Here is an 18530-nt window from a genome sequence, read left to right on the forward strand (position 1 = left end):
TGTTCCTCAGATTATTTCCTTAGTAAATTAAGTTGTAATTGTGGTTTACAGCACTTATATTTGCCCGCTTCCATTCATATGTTGGTTCAGCTATAGGGCTGTGGCTGGGCAGCAAGCAGGAAATTGCCTTCTGCTGCATCCTGGATGCTTGTTCTGGGGAAGGTGAAACCTCTGCAATAGGGACTGGGTTTAGCAAAGGCATACAAACCTGATCAGCAGGGAGAAGGCTGCAGGAGTGGGGAATGTCCCTGGCCTTTGACCTGCCTGCAGTGAAACAGGAAATTCCAGAGAAGAGCAGGGAGCAATGTCTTCACTGCAGAGGTGACAGAGAGAACCCTTCCTGCGGGCCAGGAAGGGGCTGGGTACTTTATTGCAACTTTGAAAAGTACCAGAAACTGATGGATCAACAAAAGACTGAAGAGAAAATCTCTTCTCCAGGTAGCTGGAGAGGGTACTTATTTTTGTCTTGCAATTTCTTTTACTAAATATCCCATGTCTCAAGGGTTGCTTATGGTCTTAAAACATACCTGTAGTGACCAGATGTCCTCTTGGGTGCCCTTTGGCAGTCCAACAAGAGGACACACCACAGCAACACTAACACAGGAATCACTTCCAGCAAGTCAGAGCAAGGCATTGCCTGTTAGACAGATGTAGGACTTATAATGGAGGAGTGTGCTTTTCTTCTTTATTTTTTTTTTTTAATTTTTTTTTTTTTAGCATCAACAAGCCTTCTCTGAAGTCTCTTTAAATGTAGATCTAGACCATTTCTGAGTAGATTAACACACAAACACAAGGTTAGGTGACTTTAAGACCTTACTGTTGATCTGGAAAAAGCTCTGAGATCTGGAAAAGATCTGAGATAACGCAGCAGTTAAATATGTGAGCTGATATTTATCTTACTTAATAAAACTGAGCTTAGAAAAAAGTGGGAAGTAACTACTAGAAACAGGAAGATTTGGTGAGGAAGGAAATCACCTGCCCCTTGGGAAAGATAGCTGTTGATTTTGCATTGTGTTTTATTTTGGACTTTGTTGATTCCACTGTTATGTAGTTTTTGGATGAAGACCTTGAAAGGATTAAAGCAGTGATGTTTAACCTTTCCAGGGAGATTCAGAGAAGCCAGCAACCTAGAGAGACTATTCCTGCAGTAGCAAGAACTCTGTTACCCTTCAAAAACTGAATTTATGCCCAGAAAGAACTGAAAACTGTGTCTTGGAGAGATCAATAGAAAATAAGGTCACAGTGAATAAAGTTCTCAAAAGTTTCCAGCACTTATTTGCTCGAACCTCTCACTTGCCTGAGGCCTACTCCATCAGCATTTTCTCAGGATGGAGCAGCTATGAGCAGCACATTGTAAGACAGTTCTGCTGTGATTAGACGTAAGGAAATACAGGGCTGTCGGTTGTCAAGGCACTGCTGGTATTTTAATTTGAAGTGTCACTCAGACTCCTTGAGTGGCTTTGCATTGATATTGAATAAATTGGAGAGGAATGAGTTTTGAGAACAGAGAGAAATTGCTCAGTGGGCTGGAAGAGGAAAGATTTCAGAAGCAGGCATTGGGTTTAGAGGACCCAGCCTGGCCTTGCTACCCTGAGCATATTTCCCTATCTGCAATGTCCCTCCACTCCCACCTCCCTAAAACTATCCTTGTTGCACCAATGCAATTGCCTGTGCAAGGACTGGCACAGTTTGATTCCCAATGAATCACATAAAAACTGATTTAATGAAGTGTCCCTTGATTTTACATGTATTACTGAGGCAGGGTTTTTCCACTTGCCTGGGGCTTTCTGAAAAGGCTCAATTGCTTTTCCATCTGAATTCTTTTCCAGCTTATTCTCCTAGCATTGGTTTCTAATGAACCTTTGACATTTATCCTCATATCTTTCCACTCTCAAATTCCTAACTTCCTCTCTTTCCTGAGGTGAAATTTTATCATTTTCTTTATGAGGTAAAAGAGGAAAAAAAAAAAAAAGAAAAAAAAGAAAAAATAAGAAATGCTCCAAGAGCTAGCAGCGTCTTCTAATTCTTTCTGTTATGACAATATGACAGATTCTTGCACTTCCCTGGCTCCCAGTGGAAATACCAAGCTCTGAGGAGACAGGAAGAGGGGTATAAAGACAGAAGGCATTTACTCTTAGCAGTGATTTTTCTAATGAGAGTTTTTAGTGGTGACATTAACAAACTGTTCTCCTGAAGAATTTCCTGGGGGCTTCAGTGTCACTACATGCAGCATCAGCTAGGTGACAAGCTCTCACTGCCACCCCACTCACTGCAGAAACAGCATCCTCAGCAGGAGTGGTTCTGCACTCTCGTTTTTGGCAGAGAGATGGTGAATGCTGCGTGTAGTGAGCAGCAGAACAGCTTTCTTATAGATGTTTGTTTACATCCTTTACTTGTTATTTTCAGTGCAGAGGGCATTATAAAATAAAGGGGGGAAAAAAAAGAACAGCCTCTTATCAAGGGATTTAAACATTTTTGCAGAGCTTAATTAAACTTCTAAATCTGTACTCTAGACAGTTAAGCCTTGCAATAGGTAAGATGAAGTATAGAGAAGTCAAGGGATTAATCCAAGGTCAGTGAAAGAGTCAGAAGCAGCCCCCAGGGGGTTCACTCCATTCCTCTGCTGGTGGTAAATCATTGACAGTAATTCCAGTCTGGCCAGCAGATTTCCCCCAGTCTGTGACCAGGGAGAATAGGAATAGCTTTGAATCTCAGCTATCTTTGTCTGGTCAGCAGAAAGCCCTTAGCTCCTCATGATAATTGCCTTATGTATTTAATTATCATAACACTTTTTAATCACAACAACTAGGATAATGCTGATTCGGTTGAGGAAGCAGAAAGAGAAGCAAAAAAAGTCAATGTATATAAAGAATAGTTGGCTGTGGAAATGGGCCAACAGAGTGTCAATCTACCTTCCTCAAACCACTTTGTAGGAGCTGCATCATGAAAACAAATATCTAAGTAAAAAAATACCAGCTTCAGATACTTGGAAAACCTGTTTGTGAAAACCAAGGGCCCATGAATTTGTCATAAATCCTCTCACAACAGTCTGTGGTCTGTCCATTTGTGAAAACAGCTAAACAGCCTGCATCCTTACACAGGTGCACAGATCTTGCACAGCCCCACTGCAGGAGTAGCCCCACAAGTGTGTCCCAGCTTGCCCTGAGGACTGGGGCACAGGCAAGCACTGGGGTCCTGCAGGAGATTATGTTGTGTCTACTCCTTGGAACTTGAATTTTGGTTCTATTTTGCTTTCTACCATTTCTTGGAGGTATCAGATCTTAAGTGTCTGAGAAACCCATTTTCCATCTTGCTTGCTTACAATAAACCATACATTAACAAGTGATTAAAATTGCACTACAGCAAGTATGTAAGTGTAAATCTGAATGATGCATGATTACTGTGAGCCAGCAGACATGTAAAAATAATTGGCCTTTAAAGTTCATTAGTCAGTTTTATTACAAATAGTGCATTTGCATGATGTTTGTAAATTTATGCACCAGCGGCCAAAAGTGATGACAGCATTCCACTGGCTAGGCAAAACAATTACAAAAAGCACATCCATTATTTGAAATTACTATGCAAAACACTTGTTTTAATAATTGGTCATAGTGTTTCAATCCTTAGAGTGAGAGCTGCTAAACTCTTTAGTTACAGCAAGCAGCATAACCAGACAAAGTGCCCAACATACTGAACGATGGCTTCCAAATTGTTTTTATTGTTGATTCGCCCCCACTCTTCATTATGTCTGAATTAGAAGTATGGAGCTTCTGAATGGGATGCTGTTAGATTTACCTTTTCCCTTGGTGGCTCCCTGACTATCAGAGGATTTAGCTATATACTGCTGCTTGCTATATGTGAATACAATGAAAACCGAAAAATAACTGGTGAGGTTGTAGAGGTTATAATGCCATTAGTACTGATCTGTTCCTCTCTGGGCTTGATGAGAAGAGTAATGTGGAGATAAAGAAAAAAACAGTTTGAGGCATAATATGCATTAGTTAGTGAGAGAAGCTAAACCCCATCTCCCATGCGTTTTCTTAGCTATTACTGTTATTTTTAATCTAGCACATCTCCTTTTGAAATTCGAGAAAGTGACCAGAAATTTCTGGGTTCCATAAAGAAGGGATTAATGTGTGTGATTACACTGAAGGGCTGCATGTCTGAGCTGCCTCCAGATAAGGACAGCTTCAGCATCTTTCCCATTTCCAGGTTATCTGTGATTCCCATCTAAGGAGCCACATACTTTGGGATACAAGAACTGATACATTACTGCCAGCTTGAATGTGTTTCCTAATCACTTGCCCATCTCAGCTGCAGTGTGAGATAATTAACAGCCATATGCTGTGCTCCCTATTAGGCAGTGTGTTTGACAGTGCTCCTGAATGCAGTGCCTGACACAGCTCTCTCTGTGCTCGTGCACAGCTGCATTAATAAAATCTGAGCAGGCAGGTGTGCATGTGTGCATATACAGATGTACACAGGTGTGCTTGGCAGCTCAGTTATAGAATGGTAAACACTTATAGCAGGAACAAACCGATGACAGGTGAATCATAAATAGTTCAATCGAGAGAAACTTCTAGTATAGAAGGGATCTTTGAAAGTGGGTTATATGCTCCTAAAATTTCTATTATTTCAGCATAATGGAAAAAATATCTTGCATTAGGTTAAAGATCTAGTAGCATTCTGCTTTGTGAAGATAATATCTCACATTATCAAATCAAATACAGCCCTTCCAGTTAGATTGATTCATTGCTTATATTCATTATAATTTGAACTTTAACACAGAAAACTTTCAACAAATGGAAACCTGGGCTTCAAGAACAAATTTCCAAATTTGTGATAATAGCAAAAATATGGGAGCTACTGCTCTGTGCTATATTTTGTTCCCTTCTTGCCATGCAGTCCATGGTTTGCACCACAAAGCACTCATGCAGCCACACGGCATCCAAAGAGCTACTTCTGTTACTTGAAGTGCCCATCTTTAAAGCAGTTTCTTATCCATTGGTGCCTTTACTAATGAAGATGTTAGAAAGAAATTCTTTACTCAGAGAGTGGAAGAGTTTCTTCAGAGAAATTCTGGATTCCCTTACCTGGAAGTGCTCAAGGCCAGGTTCAATGGGATTCTGAAGAAGATATCCCTGGCAATGGACAGGGACGTTGGAATTAGAGGATCTTTAAGGTCCTTTCCAACCTTAACCATTCTGTGACTGTGATTCCAAGGCACTCTGCAGTGGCTCTCCCAATATCATGCACACTTCTATGTCTATGTCACCTTCTGAGCTGTGCTTTGTGTTTCTATATGCCCTATAAAGAACTAGTGGGATTTTTTTGCTTTCTGAGCAAACATGTTAGGAGTATCTAGTATCAGATGCTTTTAGTTTGTCAAATTAGCCAAAACTAAGCTCACTTGAGGTTAAGGATTGTATATTAAGAAAAAAAATAAATAAACAGAAACTCCCTTCAGGATAACCCATGAGAAGTCACTTTTCAGTACAAGGGTGAACTTTTGAGTCTAAGAGTCATCCTGATCTGCTCAAGTAAAATCTTATATTCTTAGTCTTCTTCCTAGTCCAACTACTGCTTAGTCACAGATGCTCCAAGTGACAAATTGGGTCTCAGTGCCCCATGCAAAGCAGTGATGGAAATATCCTGGGCTGAGTGATCCAGCCCTGACAGATCACAGTGTGGGCAGCTGCACTGTGCTGCTTGCAGTGCCTTTTGGATAAGCAGGCTTGATAAACTGATGCTTAAACTTGATGACCATTCATTTAATAACTAGGTGGGTACAGAAAATGAATGCTATCTCTTTTGCAAAAGGAAACACTTTACTTGGGCATGAGCCATGACTGTTGTGGCTAAAGGATGACATTACATATTACTGTACATTTTGTGTTTTCACCACAAGGGAACAGATGAGTATCTGAGCAAACACAAACACAGCTGAAAAATGCAGGCTCTCATTTCAGATGCTTTGAGTGTATTCACTGGGTAATCATCACAAGCAAGGAAAATCTTTTGCCTTTTTACCCTAGAAGGTTTTCCAGAAGCATGGCATTGTTTTAATTGCATGGAGGCTCTTATCACAGGAAAAGATTGATACAGATACAGTGAATCATTTTAGGCTGATGTTGAAGTCATCATCTCTTAAGTTACTAACAAAATTGCTCTCACAAAATTGCTATTGCTATTTGTCTTTTTGTCTCACTTTCATAGCAAGCTGCTTTTCTCACTTAATTCTCTCATGTAATAGGTGTTTTCTAATCTTGGCTTTTTAGTAGGGGGAAAAGACTGCTCTCCAGGTGAAGGATTTTGTCTTGAGAAAGCACAGTGAGCATCATAAATTCATTTGTTGCATAGAAAATTTTTTATCAGGCTTGAATTGAATTGATTTTCTTTTGTGAAGATGATTGTTTGAGCATTCTTGCTTTTATTTATTTATTTATTTATTTATTATATGCATTCTCTGAAAATTATCTTCAAGTAATACAGCAGATAAAAGAAGAAAAGAGAGATTAAAGGGATATGCTTTATCATCCAAAGGTTAGACAGAATTTAGGATGATTTGTGAAGGCTGCATTTCATGGAAACCTTTTATATACACAGATACATTTAAGAAGAGTTTTCCTGGAATGGTGTCTTATCTTGGGAATGCCATTCCTCAATGTAGTGATTTCCCCCTTCCCAACTCTCCAAAACCACACACCACCCACTGGGACCCCCTGTTTTCTCCGTCCCCTTCATACTCTGGGTCTGGAGCTGAGAATTGGAGACACAGAAAGGTGTAAATTACGGGTTGAGATAAGAACAATTTACTGGAAACAGCAACAAGGTAAGAAAATGAACAGTAACAACAGCAATATTGATAGCAAAAGTGTACAAAAAAAAAAATAGGGTGATTTACATGCAAAATGGTCAGTAAACCTTATCAGACATAACACAACATGGTCACAGCTGGTGGCACCTACTCTGACAGCTCCATCTACCACTCCTGTTCCCGAGTGGAAACCATGACCCTTCTCAGAAATTACATGGAGTCCTTTTCTCCTTTCTCTGGCTGTGACACAAGATGATATCAAATAACAGAACACTCCCTCCTGCTGATCAGGGCCTGAACTGGGAGAACAGCTGTACCAGCAATAACTTACCAGATCTTGGTAGGATGTCCAGAAGGCAATGCCAATACTTTTTTGTAGAAATATGAATAGTGAAGTAGTCCATTAAATTCTAGTTTCTGCGAAATTTCTGTTTACACCTCTAGTCGTAGCATTACTGATAGATTTGGATTGTGTGTTTACTGTTCAGGAGAAAAGTTTTTTCTCTTCAGGCAGTCTTCAGCACACTTTATTTCCTGCCATGTAATGACACCCTAAAATACCTCATTAATCTGGATAGATACTAACCATTCTCAGAGAGAACCATCTCTTTTCCAACCACAACTAGCAAAGAAAAGATGTTCATTTACTGCTATCATCCCAGTATAAAGGAGCTTTTAATGTCTTCACAGTTGCCCTATGTCAGAAATTTTCAAAGCTGTAAGCTGCTTTACCTTTACTTGTCAAATCCGAAATAAACACACAAATCTTTGTTAGTGAGTTTGTCGTGTCCTTTTCAGATAAAACCTTTGTATGTGCGACATTCCCAGCTGCCTTAATCACAACTGCTGGGCAGGCAGTCACTGTCTGCTCCTGCCTGCAACCTTTTTGGAGCATCACACTGTGTGTCAGTTCACCATGTCCTGGCCAAGGCTGTAGGTCAATTGATGGGACTGCCAGACCTAAAATAAAACAGCCACTCTGCAACTTGGCTTTTGTAGAGAAAACCAAAGCAAAGGCAATCTGTTTTTCTTTCCCCTAAAGACTTTAATTTGAGGTGGGAGTGTGGGGAGAGGAGGTGGGGTGGAAGGAGGAAGTAGGGGCACTTATGTACAAATCCAGAGCCTGGATCTTACTGGCATCTTGCAGCACAAAGAGCTTCTCTCTTCTTGGCAGATCCACCCTTTATCTCATTGGAACCAAAGTCCAATGATATTCCAAGCTCTCACCACAGTACTTCATTCGAATATTATGCAGATTTTTTTTCTTGTGTTGTAAAGGAACTTTGTTTATAGTGATTGCACAAACAAAAAAAACCTCATTATTGTTTCAGATATTTTCTGTTTAAATTTCTGCACTGTTGTCCAGAAAACTCTATAGGAACAGAATGCAAACCTCTGGGCCTCACTCCAGCCTGGTTATAAATGGGTGAAGGAAAGGGTTTTTCAAAACTGCAGTAAACAGTTCATTTGGTTTATAGTCTGAGTCTTCGTTATTCACCCCACCGTGACTTACACTGTTTTTGGGAGGGTCTTACTATACTCAGACTGAAGGCAGGAGGTGATGTTTCTGTTGAACTCAACAAAAGGTGGATTGTGCACTTGTAGTACAGTTGCTTTGAATAGATTCTGGACCCATATGTTGAAACTGTTCTGGTCTCTAATTAAAGACTAGTATCTCTGCACTGCACACTGAGTTATTTTGAGGCAGTGAGAATGCCACAGCAGGGAGTGTACTTGGAGAGTTGGTACTGAAGGCCTTATTACACCCTGCATTAAAGTATGTGAGTAACTGTGAAAGCTCCAACTTCACCTGAAACTGCTCCTTTCAGGTCCTTTATTCTTTTTTATTCTTTTTTTTTTTTTTTTTTTTTTTTTTAAGGACAAGAAAACCCCCACAAAAAAAAACCAAACAAAAAATCCCAACAAAACCCCACCAAAAAAAAAAAAAAAAAAAAAAAGCAAAATCTAAACCCCCAATGATTTTCAATAATTAAATCTTGTGTTGGGTTTGAAGCCTCTTTAACTTCTCATTGAAATTAAACAAATAATATCCAGGAACAAGGCTTTCAAGGATATTAAGGTGCTGCTAACAGAAGAGGAACTAATTGTGCTGATGCCTCTGTCTAAAGCAAAAGGTGTCATTGGTTTGTATTTTCTGTCTTCCAGAAAAATCTTGACCTTTGCTGATTTCCCTGACTGCAGCCACTTGCACAGCCATTTGTAAATAGGACAAGTATTAGAACAAATACAGATCTTCTGGTCTGTCCTTCTTACTCTAGCAGGCTACTTCAAGCCTTTAGGTCTCTAATGGGCCAAATAAAAGAAAGATTTTCATAGTTACGTCATCCAGAATACTTTTAGTTTGAATCATGAAATTGAATTTGTTTCCCTCTGGCCAGTGAAAGGGAGTCCAGTCAAATCCAGTATCAAATGCAGAGACTGTGGTGTACTTCATCCCATGTATCTCCAAACATGACAAAGTTTTGGGTCTCTTTATGAGATGGTAATGTTACTTGAGATCAGAACAAAGGGGTCAAATAATTTCAACAGTCATAATCATGAACAAAGGCTACATTTAATTTAAAATTTGTATTCATCATGATTAAACTAGGAGTCTCTGGCTATAATCAAGCCTTTTGCTGAATAGATTTGAGAATATTTCATTATTTAGCTTTATAGGAGCAAAATATCGTTTTTAAAATGTCTGGCCTTCTTTCTGTCTTCATTTTGAAAAGCTCAGTCAAAATCTTTATATAAGGCACGTTGCTCTGTACTTGAAGTACTTTGGCTGTTCAGGTTGGGATGACATGGAGCAACATGCCATTTTTTAAGACAGCCCCCCAATCAATGGGACTTGCTCTGGAGGGTCACAGAGCAGTGGTGATGAGTGCCAGATTACCCATTAACAAATTTAAGAGTAAGATCTGCTCCAGTTGAAGATGAAATATATTCTACCTCCTTACGGGGATATCAGGTTCCCACTAATCCTTCAGACACCTTCAAATCACATGAGAGTTAAGGATAATTTAGGAAATCTTGAATTTAATCCTGAGCAGATTATCACAGAGATAGTGACACTGGTAATAACTACTTTCAACTACTGACCTACTACTGTTGTGTTGAATTTCTCACCACTGTAGCCATTGACTTTGTGGCTCTCCTATATATCTTCAGCTTTCAGAGCACTTTTTAGTCTACAGTCTTTTAGAAAGCAAGGCCAGCTGACACATTGAGAAGTGATATATAGGCTTACCTCATACTTGAAACCACGATTGGTTATACCTGTACAAAAGTGTCTATGGTTGTTTAATCATTGTTTTGATCTGCATTTTTAGTTGTTTGTTTTGTTTTGTTTTGTTTTTTTTAACTTAAAGAGTGATAAAGTTCCCACAATCTCATACAGATAAGAAGCAAGGACACTAGACCCATGTTTTGCATTCCTGCACTTGTCCTTCTAATCCTAGTTCTTTCTCCTTCCTTCATTATTCAAGACATTACACAGTCCTATTAATTATACTTGTCACTGTATTGTACTAAGAGCTTGTGATGAATTTTTATGCACTGCCTCACCAGGCTTCACTTTGTTTATCCCATTCTGCAAGTAGAGCCTGCATAATGGGTATTTTTTTAAAGACATCAAAGTTACCCCACTTTGCAGGTATCTACATTTTCACTTTATTCCCATTCCTGTTCTACACCTGATGTTGTACTGTCAATACACTTTTCCAAAAGAAATAATTTTTACCAACCACCAGATGTTTGATAAAAAGATAAACAGTATGTATGAACAGTATGTAACAGAGGACAAGTCTACACAATTTATGTTAAATACACACAGTCAAAGAGTGTCTACTCACTACAGTCTTTAGGTTTATTGGTTTAGAAAACTGCATTCCTTATGAAAGAACTAGCAGGAGATTGCTTATTTTTATAGGTTGTTTGCCGTATACCAAAATTTACAAATTATCCTTAGGAGGCTTCTCCTGCTTGGAAACATCACAAAAAGATAAAAAATCTTCAGACAGCCTGAGTTACCTGACTACATATGGATTAAAACTTATATAAAGGAGAAACCACATTTAAAATTAAAATACATTTTTCTACTTTTAGTTAAAAGGATATCATCCATTTTTGTAAGGATGTTTTAACACATTGATACTAATATTGTCCTTGTGAAAGAGAAATCTGGACTTGGCAGCAGTAAAAGTGCTCCATCTCTCATCTTTATCATTGCATCCTAGGTACTCTAATCTGCCAGGAATATTATTGTTGTTTTGAGACATTTTTTAGTTTGATTTTTTTAGTTTTAAATGCTGTAGATTATTTACTAGTGTTCTGCACTGCAGTGTTTTTCAGGTCTACTCTGTGTGTCTCGATCTGCTGACAGCAAGAAATGAAGAAGATTCTATCTCCAGTAATGCAAGTTTTTTTAGTTTAATTTATGCAAGTTTATTTTGTTCTCTGAAATTGCACCATAATTGTTCTGGTTTGAATGCTGTGTTTCTGAGACAGTTGCAAGATGAATTTAGATAGATAAATCAAAGCTGAAGTCCATGATTTTGTATTGTTTTGGTTTATCCTTCTCTCTTTTGCCATTTGAATCAAAAATTTGAACCTGGAAATAATCAATCTCTTGGAATATTTAGGTTAGGTTGTGTTTGGGTTTATTTTTTTTGTAGAACTCTACTGGTTTTTCATGACAATAATCACTGAAAGTGATAGTGAATCATTTCTGCCTAAGTCTATAGTAAGGGAATAAAATTTAATTACAGGCAGCCATTCATAAATCTGTGGCTTCTTAACTGTACAAATTTCCCCCAACAGCAAATTGTATCTTTCATGACCATATATTCTTTTATATGGTTCTGGTTTTGCTAGGCTTGAAAATATTACTTGTGTATACAGAAGGCACCATGGTCCCATTTCAGCAAGCTGCTTGTTCTAGGTGTGTGGTAGTTATCAGAGAAATGGATGGCATTTCTCGGAATAGCGCTGCGTGCTGATGCATACTTAAATGTGTTGCTGAATTAGGGCCTCAGGAGACAAGGTCATGCTTAAAGGATTTTCCATTGCAACCTAAATAGTTGATAAACACAATGGTGAGGGAGAAATGTGACTCAGTGAACAGCCATCTGGGCAGATAACTTGAATGCTTGGGAAGAAGAGGGACGGAACTAATAAGCTAATTTGCTAAAAGCTCTTCTTAGGTATCGTCTGTTTGTGAATCATATGTGGGGATCTGAGCTTTGAAAAGATGATTCAGAGAAGAGGGTAGATTTGATGTACCCTGGATGAACTCCCTGGAAATATTTCAAGTCCCAGTTCATGGATTCTCTTTGTGGTGGGTATATGCATGAAGAGCAGGGCTAAGTAGTAGGCCTGACACCTATTGTAATGAGATTTGTGGAAAAAATAGTTTTCTTACAGAGAGAAGGCAGGAAAAGGTCGGTCAAGATCCCAAAACAAAAAATATAGGACCAAATGTTGAATAACTTCAAACAAAAGTCAGCACTTCCGAGAGAGTTCCAACAGGACAGCACATTCTTCAGAGCACCCCACCTTGAATGCATCCCAGGAGCCTTTGGATACTGCCTCAGTATCTAACATCCCAACACAGCTGGGATTCTTCCTGGAAAGCTCCCTCCTGCTGGAACTGTCCCAACTAGTTGGCTGCAGCCAAGGGGAGGTCAACCAGGACTTTCTGCCTCCAGGGATCAGGTGCTGAGTTAGAGGACAACTTGACTGGATCCAGTGTAAGTGTTCCTCTTTCTGCACTCTGCACAGCCCTGTGAGAGCATTGTCTGACCTGCCAAGGGCACAGTGCACAGGCAGCTGCTTCCAAAGACCCTCCAGGAATTAAGTAACTTTCTCCCTGGTGCTATTGAGGAGAGCACAACATGCAATTTGTTGGACACATATTTTCAGTACTTTGATATATCATGAGTAGAAGAGTAAATACTTTGCTTTGGGCTGCAGAAGAAGGAGTTTTCATCTCATTGATGGGTACTAAGGCAGTTCAGCTGCAGATTGAGTACCTGCATACAAGAGACAAAGTGGAGGCATTGGACATGAGCTCTACTTAAAACTTTTCTGTTTATGCTGGGCACAGACACTGCTGAACTAGCCTCAAAAAAAGTGAAGCCCAAGTCAAAATTTACTGAAGGCATCAAAAACTTAGTGAAGTGTTAAGTTGACTATACAACTAGCAGGAACAAAGTCTCTTTATAATATTTAAAAAAACTCCCTTAAAATATAATAGCATAAAAATATTCTAGCCTTTTTCTCTTCCTCTACCTTGTAACATCTGCCCCAAAGTTTGGATATTCAAAAGGGAAGCTAAACTAGCAGAATTTTTGCAAGCCTTAGCAATCCAGATGAACTTTTCTTCTAGGGATGATCAGTTCCATCAATGCTTCCCTGAAGACAGAGTACTAACACCTAGACATTTTGTTTCATTTTATTTTGTTTTGTTTTGTTTAACTATGCTGGTAAAATAAGGATTCAGATAAACTTAGATATTTATATAATTTTTGGATGTATGTAAAATGCACAGACCTCTACTGGAAAATATTGCAAATGAGATTCTAGATGTTAAGTAGGAGAGGCCAAGCTGAAATGTGAAATCCAGCTTGCATTTACTAGCTTTAGTTGGAAATATCTGGGACCTCCCAGAGTGAAAGGGTTAGTTAAACATTAGCCATTCAGATATTAAGGACAGTTAAAAATATCCTGACTGTAATAACTGATGAAGAAACAGCACATTTCAACTGTTGACATATTGCTTAACATATGTTAAAGACAGTATTTCATTCTAACAGGTAACTGGAATCACCACTTTTTAATTAAGAGCTTATCTGTTAAACTACTTACTTTGAATATTTTTTCTGTTTCAGGGTACTTTGCTGCTCACGTGGTAAATGCATTATATTCTCCTCATTTCTATACTGGTCATATTTGAAACTTCCACTATAATTTCTTGTAGAAACCTAGACTGCTCCCCTCACAGAGCTATAGATTCTTCATCTGTCTTGTTCTGTCAAAGAGTTCTGAAAATATTGGAAGTTTAGAATGCTTTATTTGTAAGGTTAGTTCAACCTGTGCAGACAATTAAATAAATTTATGGTCTTAATCTGCTTCTCCTCATTCTCTTCAAGTACAGGAGATTCCAGTAGTTAGGTTTAAAAAAGAAGGGAAAATAAATGATTGTGCTGAATTTTGCTAGCATTTCTTATCCTCCACTGTAGAACATTCTTTGACCTTTTTCCTTGAACAAGAAATCACCCTTCACCCCAACAGAAAGAAGAACACAGATCTCTGAAAACTTGTCATGATTTTATAGGTAAGGAACTTTAAATTTAGAATTATGCAAATTCTTGTGATAAAAAGGTCACCAGGTGGCAAATGACTGGTCTGGGGACAGATTAGTTTGAGGAGAAGAAAAGTTAAGTCCCTGAAAACTTACACTGCCTTGTAATGACTCCAGCTATTTTTAGCTTCCTCAGCTACTTTTATCTCAGGAAAAACATCTACAATGAGAGCTTATATATTATATAAGGTACCACGAGGATTTGAACAAGCTAGTCCTAATAAACACTTCTACAGGACTTCACATGCTGTTTAACCTGAGTTGCAGCATTTCTCATCAGAAGCAGCTTGATTTTAGAGGTGAAAAGAGTGACTCTCTAATGTAAGACCCTTGGGAAAGAGCCCATCCTTTCTGTTTCAAATGTGTATCATCTTGCAGTCTGCTTGAATAGAACTAGAGTTATTTTACTATGTGAATTAGTGAAAAAAAAGAAAGGGGTGGGAGTTCAGAATACAGTAAAAATAAGAAGTAAATTACTTTCTGTGTGCTAAACCCAATTTTATACTTGAAGTCTACTTCTCTCTTTGTAATACTACAAAGGCTCTATTGAAATCATTGTAGAAGCCTGAATTTCAGGGTTGTTTTCAAATGGGTTGGGCTTGGCTTTTTTTCTGTGCAAATGCTTCCAAGCATGCTGCTTCTATCTCAGTGCTGATGCTAGCTCTACACAAATAACTTACTGTCTTTCTGCTTTGCTTTTGATCTGAAGAAAGGGTTGTTTCACATCGAAAAATGCTGACTTCCGTTCTTGGTAATTAGAGTGGAACAGGTGTTCCTTCTTCCTGCAGATTGCAGGTGCACTCCTGGGTAGCTTTCTGAAATCATTTTGATGTCTCCCAGAGTGATGTTCAGACACCTAAAGTGAGTAATTTTGCAGTAGACTCTGTGTTAACTGGACTGGACTACACCTTGGTTAAACCTGTGTAAATGAAATAACTGATACTGTTACCAGGCCTAATTTTTGGTTTTAATACTGTCAAAACCCCTGACTTAGGACACTGTCCCCAAATGGTGTCAGTTGATACTTTCCCAAGAGCTTTGGTGTGGCAGAGACATTTTCCTTCTCTGCCTCTACAGAGAGAATGAAAAGGAGTTTAAGGGCATTAGTCCAGATTTAGCACTTTCTGTTGAAGGTCTAGCAAGTGTGAAACAAATCTGAGAAGAAAACAGGCCTTTGGCTTGGCTTATTCAGAAATGTTATGAGGACAGTAATTTTATTTCTGATTTATCAACTTTTTTACTATTCTGTATGTCTATAAGAGGTTATACATTTACCACACACTGAATATTGTTTTACAGTGTACTGTATGAAACATGCATCTAAACATACACAAAGAAGTTTTACAATAAAGCAAGCTAAATCATTTACTTTGTGTCCTCCCTAGCAGGCAAATTTTTATGGGAAAAGAAGTACATAAATTCTGTTTATAAAGAAGAGGTATTTACATACATTAAAGAAAGAATATCTGACAGTGTCAAGTGGAGGGGTTTTTTTGAGGGATTGCTGCAAATATTTATACAATCAGAAGAAAGCAGAAATTATAAATAGATCCTGATAGATCTTAAGAATTTTCTTAAGCTATTTTGAGATGGCATATATTGTTGAAGGATGCTGTAGGAAGGTGTAATGATTAATACACTTTTGGGACTATTTATTAAAATGGAAATATTTTCTTGCAAATGTAGTATTTATAATTTAAAATGTGTCATACAAGAATTAAAGGTTTTACAAGGAACGGCAAAATGCAGCAAATGTGATCAAATAATAAAAATCTTATAAAGACAGAAATCTATAGGAAAATCTAATATTGCTGGGTGTTTACCTCAGAATACTGCAATTGAAAAGTCTGGTTGAATAACAGATTGTGTTACATTCTCTGACCAGGTGACATCTCCATTCCTCTTCTCTCCCTCCCTGTGAAGAACCTCAGCACTAGAAAGATGGATTTAACATTACAATAAAAACAAATTCTGCATATTTTTCACGTGTACAAACTTTGCTTCTGCTAGGTGCATTGTGAAAAGCACTGTGTAAATTGATAACAGATTCTTCTATTATAATAATTTTTATGTCGATCTGGTTTGGCCACCATTGATAACATTTGACATCTTTTGTCTGATTGAGGGGGAAAAAAAAGAGAAAAACTTAAGAGACCTCCATTGGTCTAGTTACCAAATTTAAACTAGAAAAAACAACTAGGGCAACTAAACTGTTCTTCATCCTCCTGATTCCTTGCCAGTCTGCCCAAATGATGGCCTTTGCAGTTGAAAACACAAAGGCTAGTAAGCACATTTGTGTTGTTGCACCCAAGTTACCTCAATATCTGTTTCTGTGGCTGAGATTGCTCCAGTCCTCAGCAGTTTATCACCTATTGTCTACATATTGTTCCTGCTGGGTGCAGCCCAAAGTTTAGATAATGCCAACTGGATCAGGCTCCATGTAGAATATTTCCATAGGAAAGACAATCTCCTTTTTTATTCTCTATTGTGTGAGGGGTCTAGGTTAAGGTTCTTTCTGCCCTAGAGGTAGCTATGAAACCCCCATATGGAAAACTGCATTTTTGTTCAAGAGGCATAGGAAAGCTGGGTGAGAGGAACACTTGTTTCAGTAGGTTCTTTTTAAATTCTTTCATCTTGGGTTGAACAGCAAAATATTAATTGCACCAAAAGACACTGGATGGGAAAAGACACAAGAAGGACTCAAAAATTACCTTGTAAGGTATGTGAAGACATAGTCTGACTCTCAGCTCTGGACCCCATAGAATATGTGAATTCTGGGAGGGTAACTCAGTTCCAAATTCTGATGGCTCAAATGTCTACACTTGAACCTGTTTCTAAACTTCTGATGTAATCAATAATGTTTAAAGTGAAATTTCAACCATCCTGAAGCACACACCTATCCTTATCCAGTAAGCTGAAGACCAGTTTAGACTTTGCTGTATATAACGCAACCTGAGATAGCAAGACCACCTGTGGAAAGTCCCTGTGTCCTAATCTACTGTGCAGCCTCTCAGATGACTACCCTGTTTTTTCTCACCTTGTAGTTAAAGAGGAACTTACAGCACTTCCTCCTCCTCGTGCATTTGTAGAGATCAGCATGGTGTGTACGTTCAGTGACACCTACCCAAATAGCAAAATAAGATACAAGCACCCTAGCTCATGGATCTTGAGGAGGCCTCAGCTGCAGTGACTCTCAAAGTTCTTAGAATTTTGGGGGGAAGTGAGAAATAGGTTAAAATTGAGAATAGTTGAGACTAGGTCTTCTGCAGTTTGAATTGCTGGTTTAAGGTCAATGAAAATGTTATTCATTCTGCTCTGGGAATATGCTGGTCAGAACATTGAGTTCTATGAATAACAATTAGTCATCACTGATTTTCTAAATTAAGACAGCATGCCTATAAAACTGATATCTGACTGATTATACTTATATATTAGCGATGACTCTTCAGTAAAAACAAAAAAAAAATGTAATAAGCCTTTTCTATACAAATGATATTTCTAAGAACTCCTTAACTGTCATGGCACGTGCATGGATTCTGCATTGACATCTTTACCTCCTTTGCCCTCCCCAGTGGTGTGCATCGTGTGGGAAGCATAAGATTCCTCCACAGTTTTTCAGAAACATGCATTAGCAATAGAGAAATATAGAGAACCCTTGACTCTTGAACAGTTAGTCCTGTCACAGCTGAGATACCAGAGTGGTTTTTGTCTTTCTGTACTCCACAGGGTTATTTCAGGTTTCCACCGGTGTAAAGAGAATCTGTGTCACAGCTCAGCCATCTGTCTGTAGATGACTTTTCCTCAGAAATGCTTTCTGCCTCATTCTAGTCTATACCTATGAGAGGAAAAACAGCTAGAGATGTGTAGGATATTTCCACAAAATTTGTTTTTATTAAAAAATGCTGATGAGTTGAAACTGAAACTTTTTGGGACCATTTGTTTTAACAAATATTTGTTGACATTATTTCTTTGATCTAAGAAAAGGTTTCTTGAGGTTTCTTTTTTCGAAGCTGGCTAGTCCACAGTAGCCTAGTGATTTGAGTGCTTCCCTGAGGCCAGGGTCAGATCTCTGCTTGATGTGATTTGAAGTAGAGACCTGAGGTCAGGTTAATTGAGGAGGCTTCATAAACTAGGTCTTTCTGCTCTCCCCGTAGAACAGGCTAGTCTCTGGGTGTTGTTTCATGGTTATTGCAAGTTAAGGCTAAAGGTTAAATGTGCTGATTTCTTCTACTAACATAAAGGTCAAACAACAGGTTACAGAATATGGAAATAGGTTTACAGAATAAAATTGATAGACTCATAACTCCATTCCAAGTTTCTGGTTCAGGAACTCTGGGAGTGTTAATC

General features: G+C 38.4%; 1 long non-coding RNA gene across 1 annotated transcript; it reads right to left on the reverse strand.

Annotated features, from left to right (window-relative positions):
• Window positions 1-7647: 7647 nt before the first annotated feature.
• LOC306798551 lies at window positions 7648-16124 on the reverse strand. Its single transcript, XR_013773395.1, has 3 exons — window positions 16007-16124; window positions 14864-15039; window positions 7648-7777 (listed from the first exon to the last, which is right to left on the reverse strand). It is a non-coding gene; the product is annotated as an uncharacterized lncRNA (long non-coding RNA).
• Between the last annotated feature and the right edge of the window lie 2406 nt (window positions 16125-18530).

The sequence above is a fragment of the Erithacus rubecula genome (genome assembly GCF_903797595.1).
Source record: "Erithacus rubecula genome assembly, chromosome: 2".
NCBI lineage: Eukaryota > Metazoa > Chordata > Aves > Passeriformes > Muscicapidae > Erithacus > Erithacus rubecula.